We start from the raw sequence: 18,110 nt of genomic DNA on the forward strand, positions 1-18,110 counted from the left end.
ACTCCATTGACTGCCTCGAAGATACAAAATCAGTGCCCTGAGTTTCCCCAAGATTGATCAATCTAAAATAATTACATTTTTGATTGTCCTAAAATAAGGATATTCAAGGCTTTATAACTCGGTCAGATTTGCCGCAAAGTTGGAAACGTTAGATGGTCAAGATTATTTTACTGAATAGGATTCCTAGGTCTGAAGGATCGTATAAAATTTAGACTTCATAATCGTTTACAGAAGTACTTTTTTAATTGAAATAAAATAAAATATTACGTCATTTAAATCTTTTAGAAAGCAAAATTAAAAATAAAATTTTATGACGAGGCCAAAGAAAATATTATTGAATTATGTTTTTATTTAATTCATAAAATATGTAAATATTCTGTAATACAAATTAGATATTAATTCTGAACTCATACATTTTTTAAAGACGTGTTTGGTTTTTAAAAAATGTATTTATTGAAGTTTTATCAATTCCGGCTTCAATTTCAAGTTTACATTTTACGGGAGCTCATAGAAAATTAGAGAAAGGCATCGAAGAACGAACAGAATAAGGAAAGGCTTCTATAATAGTATCGGTGATATGTTTATAAAAATTTGAAGCTTAAAAACATTTTGCTTGAGAATCTATTAAGAGAGCAAGTTACATAAAATATTTAATTGAAAAGCAAATGTTAATTCTAGGCAAACCAGCTAGTTGCCAAAGGGGAATAGTAACAATAATTTAAAAATTAAAAAAATCAATTAATTTTTTTAAAATCTGCTTTTAATTTACTAATTAGAATATCTTTTAAAAAATCTTTTTTTACAAAAGTTATTTTATATAACTGGTAAAAATTGTTTGGAAATAAGTATTATAGAAAATAGTTTCTGATTGGGCCTCGCGTTTTCTAAGACCAACCCTGTAACAAAGGTACTAGAAAGTATTATTATAAAATATTCTTTAAAATATTTTCAATATTTAATTAAAATATGAAAAGAAATTACACAGAAATAAAATTGATATCACTGAATAATTAATATTTTGAATTTTAAAATGGCATAAGAATGACTTCTATGCAACAATACGCTCCGAAGTTATTGAGACGAAGGGTTAAAACGTCAATAAATTTTTAAAGAAAAAAACCTATTTGCAATTTTAAAAACTTTTCTTAGTGAACATTTATTATTCAAATTACGAACCAACTTTCGGTCGAACGGTCTAGCCTTCAGAAATCTCGAATATGTTTTTGCCTTATAAACGTTCTAACTTAATTCAGAGACAACATCCAATCTATAAATTTAATCATGTTAAAATTTTTGTAAATAATGCAACATCCTTTTCAGAAAAATTAGACATATCAACCGAATGAAAAATTGAGCCCAATAAAAAAAAAAAAAATAATGAAAGAATAAATAAAAATCGATATTTTAACTTGAATTTATTTTTGCAAACGATTGCCTTTATTTGAGAAGCTACTTTTAAGCGATTTCTTTCTTTGATGAATACAATACCAAACAAGAAAGAGGAAAATATAAAACTCATGCTATTAAAATTTTTTGGTTAAAAATCTTGATCATTAAGCAGATTAATAAAAATAATAAAAATTTTGCTATATGCTGCCTTCCAAATAGCTCTTCTCGGTCCTTTTTAATGAATATTAAATCAAAAGAATAACGTTAGAGTAAGATGCTGATACCCGTTCGTAATTTCAGTCTTACCGAAGAATAATATAATTATTAATGTGTTTATCTATATGTTAACATGAGTTACAAGACAGACTGGCGAACCAAAGCTTAACATTTAGCAAACGTGATTTAGAGGATAAAAATCACATTTTTATCCTCTAATCACTTTTAGGCAATTTATCAAAATTTACAACTATAATTTTAATTAATCTCTCTCTCTCTATATATATATATTTATACATACTATATATTGAAATAAAACTCATTCGACATGGTTGTATAAAAAATGGTTTTGTCCATTATTGCTATCAAAACATTAACTATATTAAAATGCAGCTCAAAACAGCGAACTCAAAAACTGACTAAAATACATCGATAAAAAAGTATTAAATAAGAAATAAATCGTAATAATAATTCCAATATTCTTTATCAAGTGTTTGTAATATTTATATGCTACAAGGGAAAAATAGATTCAGTTTAATCAACTTTACTTAAAAATCATCCGTTCAAAATGGATATTCACATACCAATGCGAATGTCAAATACTTTGTTATATCATTTGCGTAAACAAATAACTATCTGTTTAATTATTCCTTAATTTGTCTTTTTTTTTAATTCAATAAAAATTTATTCATTTGCCTTTATAAAATGAAGGCATTTGTTTGAAGGAAATTAGATCATGAGTTTACTGAATTTTCCCATCTCCAGGCATGGGTTAAAGTGTAATTATCAAGTTTCGCGTGGGAAAAATGTTGATTATCCCATAAAAAAAGAATCATTATCCATCAATCACTCACATTATAAGAATGAGAAATATGCATTCCCTACAGCTTTTCTAACTTTTTACCAAGTTTTCTCTAAAAGCTAATTAAATTCCGTTAATCCTACAATTTTAGCACATATGATACTAGATAAGAGCGCATCTGCTTACCACCACCCGGTGGTTTTGTTGCCGTAAGCAAATTGTGGTAGCTTTTCAAAAGCAGCAGAGATAGATAAGTAGATGGAAGTGGAAAAATCAATTACAGAACTGTCATAAGTATCTATTTTTCTTTCTTTATGCTCATAAAAGCATCGGTTACTGCGCTATCTAAGAAATACTTTTCTGCAAATAAGCTTTCTTTGAGAAACTACATTTAAGCAATTTTATTTTGATGATTAAAATGCGAAAGAAAAAAGAGAAAAATATCTAAATAATGTTTATTAAAATTAATTGATAAAAAAAAACCCTTCACTTTTAAATAGAATAGTAGATGAATAAAAATTTTACAAGATGCTGCATTCGGTGGATATCAAATCAAAGAATAACATTAGGTCAAAATACAGATATGCAATTGTAATTTCAATCTTACTGAAGAAATATATAGTTGTTCATATATTTATCTATACTTTGACATGAATTATAAGACAGACTGCCGACTCCAGAAACTGAAAATCTATCAAACATGCTTTAAAAGATGAAAGCGTGCGCTTTGATGCAATGCATCAAAATTTCCAGTTATAATTTTAACTAAACAAAATGTTGATGTTTTCCTCTTATAATTCCCAAATATATTATTGTACAAAAATGATACTAATACCATTTTCCAAACTTAATATCAAAATCCTTTTATTGATATCAATTTCATTATCATACAATTGTCTTTTTAATATAAATAAACTAAAAAAATATTTTAGAATGTATTTCTACAATAATTTTTATTATTGTAATAAAATTCATTTCATTCCCAAGACTATCAAAATTTAACTAATCAAGTAAAGCTGAATATATTCTTTTGTCATTAATTTAAACTTGTTTTTTCTGTCACTCAACATTACGCGTTTGTTTGTATGCAATAAAGTGATTACAAAAAAAAAAAAAAAAAAAGTATGACAGCAATAATAGTATTTGACAACAATAATCTTTGAAAAAAAAAATGGAATATTATGTTTGCAGTAGTAGCTGAAAAATCTACAAATGAGGTAAACAATTCCTTATGACATCTTGAAACAACACAATTTCTCGTACCCTTCAAGATATTTTATTTGTTCAATAAAAATGCTTAGGTAAATTAACACAGCCATATTCGAAATTTTGTTAAAATACCATTTTATCATTCAGATTTAGTATTTAAAACTTCAAAAAATACATGTGGAAATTCTGAAATTTTCTTCTGAAGCATTAACCAAGGTTTCTTTTATTCGCAAAATAATTATTTTTCTTCAAAAGTAAAATTTTCTTTTAGTGCGAGTTGATTAGTGATGGCATTCAGGTATCTAATTTTAAGGATAAATATCCACAATGGTTATTTATTTTTCAATTAATTGTATTCATATAAAAAAACTGTATGCTCTTATATGCTAATGTTATAAAGAGGCAGAAAAAGTATAAAGATAAAAGAGAGAAAGGGAGGGAAGCATATCATTTTTTTTTATTTCATAAAATTTTTAAAAAATTAATAAAAAAACAAAGAATAACACATCATACATTTAACATACTTAATTTAAATTCTTTTTAGTTACAATGAATAATAATGAGGTAGACGATTTTTTAAAAAGTAATTTTAACTAAATAAAAAAGAAAGATTTTTTTTTTTTTAAATGATATTGGAAACAAAAGTGAAAGATACTGTTTACAGTTTTTTTCCTTCCAATTTTCAGGCTGTGGTTTAAGCATTAATAAGAATCATGTTTTAGAGGTAGAATTTGAATTTTGAGAGGAGTTGCACTGATTATCAGCTTTGATACAATATCTTGAGAATATATTATATCATATATTCCAATTGTAAATGATTGTGCTTTCTCTTTGTTCATTAAGTTTATTTTTTTTCCTGTCAAGTTCTCTTTATCTCTTTAGAAGTCCCCAATTATATGATACATATCCAAGTTCAACTGCTCTTTCATATGCTAAAAGATTTCTTTTTTCTTCTTTTGTGAATACAATGGCCCAGGAAGTTCTTTCAGTTGCATTTAAAATGTACAAAACTACTTTGATTTTTAAAATACTGGTTTCATACAAACTCCTTCATCAAAACACTGATCAGAGCATATTTTGTGATCCTTCTGATATTATTCATTCTCTGTCCATCCTTTTTTCTGTAATGAATAAAATTTGTCTTCAGTTGATTGCCATCTATTTTCTTTTATTGATCCAATTGATATATGTAAGTTAAACCACTCAGACAGTTTTAACCTACTTGTGTCAGTAATTTAAAATTTTTACTGAAGGTGAATTGAATCAATACTAAATTATTTTTGGAAATTAGCCTTTCTTTATGTTTTAGTAATGGGGACAATGGAAGTTGATTTAAAGTCTCCGACTAAAGTCATATTCTCCAAATTATTAAATTCCTATTGAACAAATGAATTTGCAGATAATTTGATTCAGAGATTATGATTATTTTTATTATTGATTCTAAATTGTAAATAATTTTTTTCAATTTAACATAAACAGTGTTAAAATTCATTATTCCATCGTAATTATTCATTACTTTAAAACAAAAAAAATTATTTTCCCATTTTATTTTCCTAAAACATTTTTTTTCTTTCTATATCCTCATAGAAATTGTCTTTTTTAATAATTTAGTCAAAACCTTAATTCTAAAAGATAAAGTAGGTATATAAACTATATAAGTTTTAAAGGTTTTAAGGATTTTTATCATCCTTTATAATTTTTTTTTACACAATATCTCAGAACTATTCATTACTTGGTATTTATCCACTCATTTGAATAAGTTAAAACAATATTAGTATAGCATTTTTTAAGGTGGAGTAAATGTTTATTTTGTTAATGGTTTGGTTAACTAATATACATTTGTATATTACAATAATGAATGCTTGTGAAGCAAATCATTTTTATTTCATGAATTATTATTGAAAATCAAAATGAGAAGAAATTAAGCTTCAAAAAACTAAGAAAAAGAAAAATTTCTTGAGAAAATATAAGTGTTGAATAAAATATGACTTAAATATTATGCAAAAATTAACAAATGATATTTTACAATTTAATTGAAAATTCTATTGACTAATTTAGAATACACTAATATTTTTATATTAAATTAAAAAATAATTTTTATTTTTTGAAATTAAAAATTACATTCCAAATTTTCTTTAAAAGTTTTAACTTCTGTGCATTATTATAAAAGTAGAAAATTCAACATTTAGAACAAATTTATCCAAGATATTAGAATTTTTAATACAAATTTTCTTTTAAAATATTATTACACCAATCGTATAATTAGAAATAATTGATTCTATTACCTTTTCAAATTTAGTTTGGCTACTTTCAATCAAAATTCTGATTTTTAACATTAAAAGAAGAATTAAATTGCTGTATGCATAAATAAATGTATTAAGCATTTATGAAAAAAATTAATAAATTAGAATAAGAAATATATGTATTGAAAAAGTACTTTTTAAAATCATGTAATATTAATCAGCTTATGCATATAATTTTTAATTCAATATAAATCTTATTTTAACAAAACAAAAATTAGTTTTTATTAAATAGAAAATATTGAATATTTTGATGATTCCTTTGAGGATTTTTGGTTATCATACTTTCTTAAAGGAGAATAAGCCATATTTTATCAAAAACTTAACTAAAATAATATATATATATCTTTACAAGTATGAATTATTCAATTTGAAAACAAATTTTAAAGAGTTCATCATGCACTTTATCAACATTAAAAAAAAGAAAAAAAGAATGGACAAAACTGCAAGAAAGAGATTACAGATTTTTATTATTGCAATTTTTAGACCACAAAATATAAATGCTTTATTGCTACTATAAATACTAACAAATAACAAAATCAAAGCATGCCTGCAGTTATAAAAAATGTTTTAAATGTTCTATAACACTAATTTATTACTGAATTAGGTAAAAAAATATATATAATTTTTTAAAAGCATCATTTAAAATTTTTTTAGCTAATTTTTAAAAAAAAAACATTTAGCTTTGTACAACAACAAACAAACAAAATATGGGCATTAAAATTAATAGTATAAAAAACTAAAATACTTTCCAATGAATACAGCCAAATTGCAAGAAATAAAATGAAAACTACATCGAATTTGTATTCCGAATAAAGCATCATTTTTAGCTTCCATTAAGAATTTAAATGAAACTTGTAAGTTCATTCCATTACTTTGTGAAATCTTTAAATTTCATTTAACAAACCAATAGAAGATAGAATTTAATTATGAGTTAACATATTAGTTTCTTGCCATTTAATTAATTATAAATAAAAGGCGCCTGTAGAAAATTCAGCTTTCCCAAGTTCCCAGCCACAGTCAACATTAATTTCTAGTCAAAAATTAGATTCATAAAACTTAATTATGAGCAAAAATAAATATAATATAACACGGTATTATTCTTTTATTAAAAAAGATCGTGCATAAATAAGGTCTGCCTTCATCATAGATCCAACCGACATTCGTCCACACTCCACCCTATACATTCCAAAAATGCGCTTCATTCTTGGCGGGTAAATAAATTTTCAAATTTTGGCGAAAAAAGCTTTTCCGAAAGCAACCATACATCGATTCCCCCATTTCCATCACTAGCGGAATGAAATCCGTCCTCCAGTGCTGCTTCCCCCCACTGCTCCCCCCTTTCAACTTCAAATGGGGGGTTCAAGCGTCCTCCGGTTAACGAGTCTCGCAAAAAGGAAGCATCTATGTTATGATTTGTTGTTACTTTTAACAGTTTTTGAATTTGAGTGCGTTGAATTATTTATTTTAAAAAAAAAATTTAACAAGAATAGTTTTCAGTTATCATTTTTTCTGAAAAAAATATTTGTATACTTATCATATAATGATCTGAATTAATTGAAACATTTGTTAATAAAAAAAAATTAAGAAAATTCATATATTCTATTGAAAGGAATTGTAATCTCTGAGGAAATGTGTATTAAAAATTATGCAACTTGCATTCAGAATTATAATATATATTAGAATTCATTGAAAGTATTGTAACATTTGTTTTATACTTGAATTTACATCATCTTTTCAGATACTTAAATATTAATTTAATTATGAATATCACCTAAGCATATTCTACAATGACATTTGAATAATAGAACTTTCTCTCTTCAGTATGAGCCTCTTTAGTTTGATGCGTATTGATCATTATCTTGTGAATATTTAATGCATTTACCTTTTTGAATATTGTGTATAGGATATTGAAAAAAACTGGGGGGGGGGGGAATTTTTTTTGGGGGGGGGAGGGGGCGGAAATATTATGGAACTGTTATGTATTATTCTATTTAACATAGTGTAAAGTTATTATAAGCAGTTCGTACAGTACAACTATTCAGGACTGCTTGTTAGCCTGATTTTAAAATATAAACTAGCCTCTATTTTGAAAAAAAGAAAAATGAGACTATAGTGGGCAGATGATATTCTTCTATAATAGTTTTATCATGGAAATATTAGGGATTCTGCACGTCTAAGAGGGTTTTGTAGTAAAAAATTTAGAAATGATTTTTCATGGATCAATTTCCAATATTATTCTAATGCAACCAGTAAGTGCAAAGTGAGAGCTAGTCTTTTTTTTTTTTTTGTCCAGCTAACTTACTTTTTCAAAACAAATTATTTAAAAAGTATCTGCACCATAATATCTACTATGTAGCTTTGATTTGAAATATTGTGAAATAGCAATAAAACTTTTTCTCATGAATTCTATAAATATAAATAATTTTATCTAAAATTTAACAATTTTTGCTGATATAAAGAATACATTATTAAGATAATGAACATTGTTAAATAAATTTAAAATAACAGTTAACATTCAGTAGTTTTCCCATCCACAACAGTCTTTATGAATTCTGTCACAGTAATTAAAAGAACTAAACTCATTACTAGTAGTTTTCAGAGTGTAGATTCCAACAACATTGAAAGCCCAAATTTGGGTGACTATTGTTACATTCTAAGATACAGAACTATTTTGCCCTTATTTATTCATTATTTTCACAAGTTTTAACATAGTTGTTATTCAGTTTCATATAAACTGTAAATTCATTTCTTGATTAATTTGCATTCTTCAAAAAATTTACTTGTAAATTTCTTAAGTAGTTTTCCACTTTTTTTTTTTTTAATCATTAGCATGGCTTATGATTGCTGATTTTTTTTTTCCAATTATATTAATCCATTATGAAAAATTCTTTTTCAAACATGTTGTATATTATATCAAAGTATCCATAAATCTTATAATTACTATTAGATAATTTTTTTTTATTTTATTTCATTTATTATTATTTTTTTAGTAATACCATGAATCAATTTCCATGCTTCGAGGAATTACCTCCTTAAAATTTATTCATTCAATAGGTCTTATTTCGATTGAAAATGAATAAATTGATTTAAAAAATTGGCTTATTTTGATGAAAAATACTATTCTGACATTATTTGTAAATGCAAAATGTTTTTATTACTTAAAAAAAAAAAGAGGTCTTAAATTGTAAGAAAAACTTCGATTTCTGTCAACATCCAATAATGCTCTAATATATATATAAAAATAGGTGGTGAGAGCTTTTTCTAACATACAGTGGCAGTCAAAAGTATTCGTACACTTAAATTACTAACTTCAAAAGTGAATAAAAATTGAAATTGCGCAAAAATTAATAGAAATTTTTAAAAAATCTTAATGTTTTTCAAGTTGTTGCATGAATGATTTGAATTTTTAAGAGGAAATTTTTAAATTTGGTCATAAAGAGCTTCTCGATAGAGTGAGAATTTGAATCTTACCACTAAACTTCGTGCTTCAAAAGTATTCGTACATCCACATTTCAAGTTGTAAAATAATAAAATTAAGACAATTTGTGCACCAAATATCATTTGTGGGAATATATTTGGCGAGATGTTATGTTATTCTTACTTTTACTGCGTTATCTATTTCATTCTTATGTTTACTAGCTTTAAAACTCGTATTTTTTGTTGTTAATCATACAGCTTTAAGTTGAGATGGCTCGGAAGGGAAAAGAAACTTCTCTTGCTGAAAGAAAACTGATAATGAAACTACATAATAACTGTAACTCTTTAAGAAAGATATCACTTGCTATTGGAAGACCACGATCTACAGTGCAGAGTGTTATAGATCGACATTGCCAATGCAATACTGTTAAAAATATTCCACGAAGTGGACGCCCAAAAATACTCAGCAGTAAGCACAGACGTTTACTCGTAAGATTGATTAAGAAAAATCCAAAATTGAGTGCCCTGGCAGTTAAAGCAGAACTCCTCAAACTGGGAATTTCGATCTCGGTAAGTACTATACGCCGCACTTTTAACGAATCAGGATTCCATGGTCGAGTATCTCGAAAAAAGTTTTTTTGTGTCGGAAGTTAATAAAAAGAAACGTATGTTTTTCGCCAAACAACATGTTAATAAAAATCCTGATTTCTGGAACGGTTATATTCTTGGATGAGAGCAAGTTTAACGTGTTTGGGATCTGATGGCAGACAAATAGTCTGGCGTAAAAAAGAATGCAGAGCTACTACCAAAAAATTTGAGTGCGACAGTAAAGCATGGTGGTGGTAAAATTCTAGTTTGGGGGTGTATGAGCGCACATGGAGTTGGTAAATTGCACATCATTGATGGAATTATGGATCACAAAAAGTACATTGACATTCTAAAAAGTAATTTGAATTCTAGAGTATTTTAGATGACAAAATCAAAAATCGACAAGTAAAAATAAAAAATCAGCTGAAAACCGCCATATTGGAAGAATGGGCATCAATTACACCAGATATTACAAAGAAGTTAATAGATTCAATGCCAAGTCGAATGAAAGCAATAATTAAGGTGAAGGGGTATCCTTCTAAGGATTAAAATGTGATAAATTATATAATTTTAGGGACATTTCTTAAGTATACAAATACTTTTGACACAAAAGTTTTGATAATTAATTTCTATTTTTATATTTTTTTTTTCTGTAATTGTTTTACAAGAAAACTTTTTTTGATGAAATCGCTCAAAAATAAAGGATACAAGGCCTGGTATCTGTGTTTAATGGCATAGTATAAAAAATAAAATACTATGAAGCGATGACCACTTCAAAATTCGGTGTACGAATACTTTTGACTACCACTGTATACTTTCTATTAAGCATCTTCTAATATATTCCATGACCCTTGCTTTTAAAAACTGAAAACAGCTGTTTGTGGAATTGCCCACTGTGCGAAATTACCCCAATTTTCTTTACTGCAGCTTAGTATGGTTTTACCAGTATATAAACTCCTAAACTAGAAGTGGAAATGAAATAAGATCATCATCTATATATTTTTATATGTATATAAAAATTGATGTATAGTACACACATTGGGAGAGTATTAAATTTAGATTGAAACTATTCTCAATAAGATATGAAAAACATTGTTTTTATTCTTGAGAATGGGAATTTTTTTTAATTATTTGACTAAGCAGTTGTGTAAATAACATGTAAATAGGCTGAACTCAATTATTTTTGCAATACAAAAAGTAATAGTCTTATTGGGTTTTATAATGTGAAATGTTTTGATGGACAGATAGTGTCTTTTACTTATACTTTGAGTGAAAAAATAATCAACATTAATCAGCCCATTTATTTCTGTTTTTTTTTTTTTTTCAAGCTTTGATTTACTAGAAAGAGATATTGTATTGTGGGAACTCAATCCATTTCAATAATTTTAATTCATTTTTAAAAATATGAAACCAAAAGTATGTACAATAAATATTAGAGTTTGATTATTTCCCAACTTATTTTGTTTATTCAAGATAAAACATTTCTTTCAGAATGAATATTAATATTTTGTAATTCTTTTTCAATAATAATCTTCGTAAAATAAGGTATATTATCTCAGGTGAGCTAAAATTTATGATAGTGTCAACACAGCTTATGTAAATTCTAAGTTATCATGTAATATTAATATAATAGATCATTTGGTTTGAAAACCACTCCAATTACCCTGGATAGGTACCAAGCACAAAATAAGATAGTGTGAAAAACATGAGACAATTGATTTAGAAATACTTTTACTGCCAACATAGGAAATAGTTGTCACTCATAATCTACTAACAACATTATACTATACATTCATAGATTATTCTGTCTAAGTACTAACTGTTTGTTTATTAATTTTCTATAGCTTATAATTTTGTTTTTTTCTATAAATCATGCCTTATCTTAATGATAATCTTATGTTGATGAATATTGGCACCAATAGAATAGAGCCAACTTTAAAGGTTTGTGACATTTGGTGCTCCCACTAATAGAATATTTCTCCAGACTGTATTCTTTCCTAAATATAGTGACTTTTAGATTAAGCATTGTCATTTTTTTGCTCTTTTACAGTGATAGCTTCCTTTGATGGTTGGTTCCAAAATTTTTGTGCAACTAAGCCTGCTTTCACTTTTATTTTCTTCTGCAAAAATAATAATAAGCCATTTATTTATTTTTTTGCTAAAATTTTAAGTTGGCGTTCATTTATTAGTTGCAGAATGTCTTATTACTATAAATCAAATTAATGATAGCAATTATTTAATTATTTTTATTATAAATTAAAATATTTGTAATTAAGCAATTATAAAAATTAACATTACTTTATTCTACAAAAACTAACTTCCACGTGTGAAAATTAATATCAATCACGTGATTTTTAAAAATGACAACTGTTATTTTGACATAAAATAATAGAATTATTAGTGGGATAGAATACTGCTGTATTTCTAGATTTAAAATTACTTCTTTTGTAAGAAATTATTCAAAATATATAAATACTGGTAGTAAAAGCCTATTCTCATTTATCTTGCATTGAAAATTTTCAGGAGTGATAAAGAAGATATCCCTGATTCTCAAGAGAAAATCTTACAGGTATAAGAATATATGCAACTTAGCAACTTGTTTTACATGTAATTGATGCAGAGAATAAACAATGAGGCTTGTAAAATTTTTGGTTTCACTTTTTTCAATATGATGACTAAAATAAAAATATGTATAAGATAATACTGCAAAGAGTTGGGAAGGTTTGTTTGCCTCCCCCCCCCCTTCTTAAATGTTTTAACTAAAGCACATGCTCACCAATGTACATGGCAGTCAACATTTCCATTTATTTTTTGTTCACACTTATCCCTCCAGACCCTTCAGGGTTTTATATATTTTTAAATTTTTGTTGTAGAATGTAAAACTTAATAGATAAAAATATGTATTTTACAGTGCCCTAATATATTTGTATATATCTCAGGGCTGTAAAAAGAGTGCCATCAAATAAAACAACCTTTTCTAAAATAAGGAATTTTCTTACATGGCAGTGTGAAAATCAGTGTTTTGATTGAATTCTGCTCTAATACATTAATTATTTTTTAAATATAGTATATTTAACTAGTTATGGTAACCATGGTACCATTATGTTAACTAGTTATTAACATAGTGGTACTAGTTATAATGGAACCTCCTAACTTCATTACTAATTTATGTCTACCTGAAATCATTATTGATTACTGTCAGTGATTATATAGCCAGGGATATATTAATTTTAAGATGAGTTTATGAAATAATTTTTGTTTTTGAGAATCTTCAAGATGTTCAGCTGTATGAGCCTGAAAACATCTCTCTGAATAATTGAAAAAAAAAGTATTCAAGTATATGTAGTTTTGTTATTTTAATATTTAAGAAAATTGTTTTTCTAATATTCAGTGATATAATAATAAAAATAGTTTTTCTTGAATGCAGGAAATTAAATAATTATGAATAAACATTTGAGTAATTCTAAGGTCTTTCTAATTTTAATTTTTTTAACAAGGTAATTAACAAGTAATGGCTGGATCTGAAGCTCATGGAGATGCTCAGTTCAAAGGCTGGCAAAAGCACTTCAATACATATACAATTCGGGGAAGATCTAATGTAAGTAATTTGTATTTCATCTGAATATCTATAATAGTAGTGTGTCTATTAATCTTATTCATTCACCAAATGTTCTTTGTGTATATAGAGAAGATGCTCTTTAAATCCATCTGGAGCAAGCAATCTTTTTTTGGGATGCATGCTGTTTAGAGAGAAGGATGAATAATCAACCAAATTTCTTCCATTTTGGCCATATTTCAAAATTATTAGATCCATTTCAAAATATTCCCTTTGTAGCTTCAAAACAAACCGTAATCTAACAAACTAAAAAACTTACTGGGAGAAGGTCTTGCTTAATCTGGTTTCTTAATCTTTCTACAAAGTTCAGAAATTATATATGTGAATTTTTAAAATAAGTCTTAATTCTGGAATCATTATCATTATTTTGGATCATTATCATTATCTGGATCATTATTTTGACCAAAATTACTTTTCAAGTTACTAATGTAAAATATTATATTAATGTTACTGTATGTAAAATATTTTAGATTTGTCTGTTTTTAACATTAGTTGAATGATATTTTATTTTTTACTGAGATTATTTAATATCATGAAATAAGAATTATATTGCCAGTGGTCTAGTACTATTCACCAGCCATTTTTAAAATTCTGAGCTCCCTCCCTTATTGCTTTTTTTGTGTGAATGTGCAGAACATTCAAATTAAAATATATAAGTCTTTTATATATATATATATATATATATATATATATATATATATAACTCACTGGTGTGAACAGGGCAGGTGAAAAGATACTGGATGATCTGAGGGGGGAAAAAACATTTATTCATCCCTCACCAATATGTATTTATATGCATTGTAGAATATTAAAGAAATGATATACATTTGAATGAATGCATTTTTTTAAACAATGCAATATTTAAAACTATGTTCTAAAAAAGGAAATTTTTATATCATTTTCTTGAATCTGTATTTTAAATATGAATAATAACTTAAATATTTGAGTAGCCATTTAATATTTATTAGGGGAAAATAATTTTTCATACCTTTAGTCTTGTAAATGTTTCAATTAATTTAAGTCTATTATTGCAAATGAGTAATTGAATTTGGATTGATGTTTTCTAAATAACATTGACACTCTTGTGCATGTATATTATGAAATGAAAACTTTTAGATTATATTGCAATTTATTTAAATTCAAATTTAATATATTAAAATTGTGCACTTTTTAAATACATTTGCAAAATTTTGGAAAAAATGTTTTTTTTTTTTTTTTTTGATAATTATATGTGATTTTTTTGGTAGTGTTTGAGATACTAATAAAAAAATAGTTTTTTTTAATTATGGATTTAAAGAAAGATTTTTGATTAATTTATCATTTGTTAAGTGATTTTCTTTATTTGATTGAGACTGAGTTTTTTTCCAAATGTGGGAATTTTAATTTAGAAAATTAAGACTCAAATAATAGGCAAATGAAGGAAAGTGTCATGTTTATTTGAGAGAATTTTTTTAAATATCAAATAATACTTTAAGAAATAGTTTAAATTCCACATTTCTAATAATGAAGTAAATAACTTGTAATACAGTTTCAATATAGCAGAATAAATCCTTCTTTATAGTCATTTTGATTATTGTTTGGATTAATTAACTTTAACAGTAGAATATTTTATAACTGTATTACAAACTTTATTTCATTTGAACTAAATCAATATTAATCAAACTTTTAAATAATTTTAAACAACTCAATTTTACAAATGTTTATTATTGTGACAATATTCTGTACTATTAAAAATTATCCATTTCTTATTCCTACATATTTCAGATTATCTAAGAAATATAGTGTTTTTCAATCATAAGCATGAATGATTTCCATTAAATGCAAACTGGGAAATAACTGCATCTCAAGTTTGGCACTTTGGATGTTTAGATATTACAAAATAAAAAAATCCTTTTTAAAAAAGCTGCATATCCAGCTTTTAAAGAAAAAAAGCTGTAAAAAAATCACTGATATTTGTCAGAATATGTTAATGAAATTAAATGGCTACTTAAACTACTACGTTATTCCTGTTTGCCTGTTTTTTTTCAGTGCATTTTCATTTTAATTTGTGCAGAACTTTTTTTTAAACTTACATTTGTATAAATTGTAAGAAAATTTTTTTTTTGTGGAAACTCAAATTTTAGAATGACTGAATTAAAATGAAATTTTTAATACATTTACTAGTTCTTTGTGCTTAATATACCTAAGAAAAAATATATTAAAAAATTATAAATTTAAATCTCTTTTTAACAAATAATTGTTTCATGGCCCAATTTCATTTGTTTAATTTCTATAATTTATATTTTGTTGCAGATTACTTATGCCACTTACTCTGCACTTGCCGTCTTTGGCCTTTATATGTATTTGAAACCTAAGAAGACAGTAGAAAAAAAAAGAAATGATGCAATTTAAACATTAAAAAATTAAATAAAATTATATATTATAAAAATACATGAACTTAATAAATTAAAAGTAAATAAATACCTATACTATTTTTTTCCACAGTTCTATTTCCATGTCACCAATGCTTACTTTCCTGCTAAATCTATAAATTAATATTTCATTGAATCTTTTATTATGCTGTGTATTAATAACAGGGTAATGTAGTGCTAATTAAATACTGAGGGTAGTGCCTTCAAGTGTAATTTGTTGTACTATAATTAAATGTCCCATTTTTAACATTATGGCACAATATTGAACACTATGTACTTTGTCCTTTAGTCAAATACTCCTATACATTTGATGATCATATGTTGCAAGAATGCATTACTGTATATCAACTCATGCCAATATTACTGGATTTTATACAAGAATCTTAAAATTTGTTCTAGATATTGTATAATTAAAAAATTAAGTGTTTCAGTATCTTTCAGACACTATACAAATAAAATTTGTAAATTTATACAAACTATATACATACAAATGAATTGAGAAGCTATTACCGAAAATATCTTTTGTCTCTTTCTCTTCTAAAATCTTGGTACTTTATTGTAAAAGAGTTTTATTTTGTCAAAAAATTTATTTTTTCATCTTATTAGAGCTGTTTAATAATTTTAATTTTTTGCAAAACTAAATTTATCCACATCTTAAAAAAAGATCAATAATCATACATTTTAGCAAAGTTATTTCATTGTAACTCATCTCATTCTAATTTGGCTTATTTGTTTGCAAAACTTAACATATCCCCATTGCTTTCAAGAGATCTAAAATTAGTAAATATCATGTTCCATTTTTCTCCTTATTACTTTGAGTTTGTTAGTATTGTTTGAGATTGCAAGATAGTTTGGTAATAAAAAATGATGCTGCTTTTATTTTGTAGCCTACTACTTGCCCAACATGATTTGGAAACACATTATTCTTTATTCAAAATTTTAGAAAATATTCAAAGCCTTCGTAAGTTTTTACAAAATATCATTCATATATATATTTCATTCTTTATTAATTTGAAATGACAACTTTTACTAAAATTCTCAATCAAACCTCATTTATTGATTATAATAATTTGTAACATTATTCATCAATGTTGGGTGTTACACTATTGTTTATCGATTTAAGTTTTAAAAATTTAACCAATTGCTCAAGAAAGCAGAGTCTTAATTTAAAAGGTTGTAAATGAAAAATCTCAAAGTACACTAAGTAAAAACTTAATTTTGCTGTTTTTGAATATGCTATCATAATTCCTCAAAATTAAGATATTTTGTAAGGCCAAATATGATATTAAATTAAATTTTTATATTCAGCAGAAAGAAAAATAAATAAAAATGTTGCACTTATGTGACTGATATTAACATACAACATTGTAGCAACAGAACTGGAGAATCGAAGAATTTTGTAAATCAGGAAAAAAAATTTTAAATTGTCTACAAGAGCATTTAATAAAATGCATGTGTGCATTTCACAATCATTTCTATGTATCCAAAACTTAATGTTACCAAAGGGATCGTAGCAATATCAACTTTATTATAATAAAGAGTAATAAGCTGATGAATGTTGGTAACAGCAATCTTAACGGAACTTTTGGAAAAATTGGCTTTCACTTTTCAAAGAACAGAGAGAGTAAATAAATTTTGGTTCAACCTATTCTGAATTCAAGACCTTGCAATGATGTCATATCATTGTTGAAGATGATAATAATACTTTCTACTCTTTGGTAATAATAATGTTGAGAGAGGATTTTTGATCAATAAAGATTGTTTTTGGGAGAATATGAAAGAAACACTCATTACAAGAACTGTTTATTGCAGTATTCTAGCAAATAGTGGAATGAGCAGTTTTGAGGGGTTAGAATAATTGATTTTAAGAGTGGGGAATTCACAAACCAAACACTAAGAGTATAGACAAAAAAAAAAAATTGAAAAGAAAAAAGGGGAAACAAGAGTATTATCTTAAAGAATTAAAAACAATAATAATAATTCTTATAGCAGCTCAAAAAGAGAATTGAAAAGTTTGCAACCTTCAAAATTTTGAAGGGGAAAAAAAGCATTTTTTTAAACTTAACGAGATTATTTAAAACGAGACTGGGTGTTTTAAACCAAGTATTGATATTTCAATTTTGAAATTAATAGTCAAATACTCCTATACATTTGATGAT

General features: G+C 25.7%; 1 long non-coding RNA gene across 1 annotated transcript; it reads left to right on the forward strand.

Annotated features, from left to right (window-relative positions):
* Positions 1 to 7,298: 7,298 nt before the first annotated feature.
* Positions 7,299 to 16,830, forward strand: LOC129976264 (uncharacterized). Its single transcript, XR_008785112.1, has 4 exons — positions 7,299 to 7,364; positions 12,448 to 12,493; positions 13,422 to 13,522; positions 15,833 to 16,830. It is a non-coding gene; the product is annotated as an uncharacterized LOC129976264 (long non-coding RNA).
* The last annotated feature ends 1,280 nt before the right edge of the window (positions 16,831 to 18,110 follow it).

The sequence above is a fragment of the Argiope bruennichi genome, chromosome 7 (assembly GCF_947563725.1).
Source record: "Argiope bruennichi chromosome 7, qqArgBrue1.1, whole genome shotgun sequence".
NCBI classification, from domain to species: domain Eukaryota; kingdom Metazoa; phylum Arthropoda; class Arachnida; order Araneae; family Araneidae; genus Argiope; species Argiope bruennichi.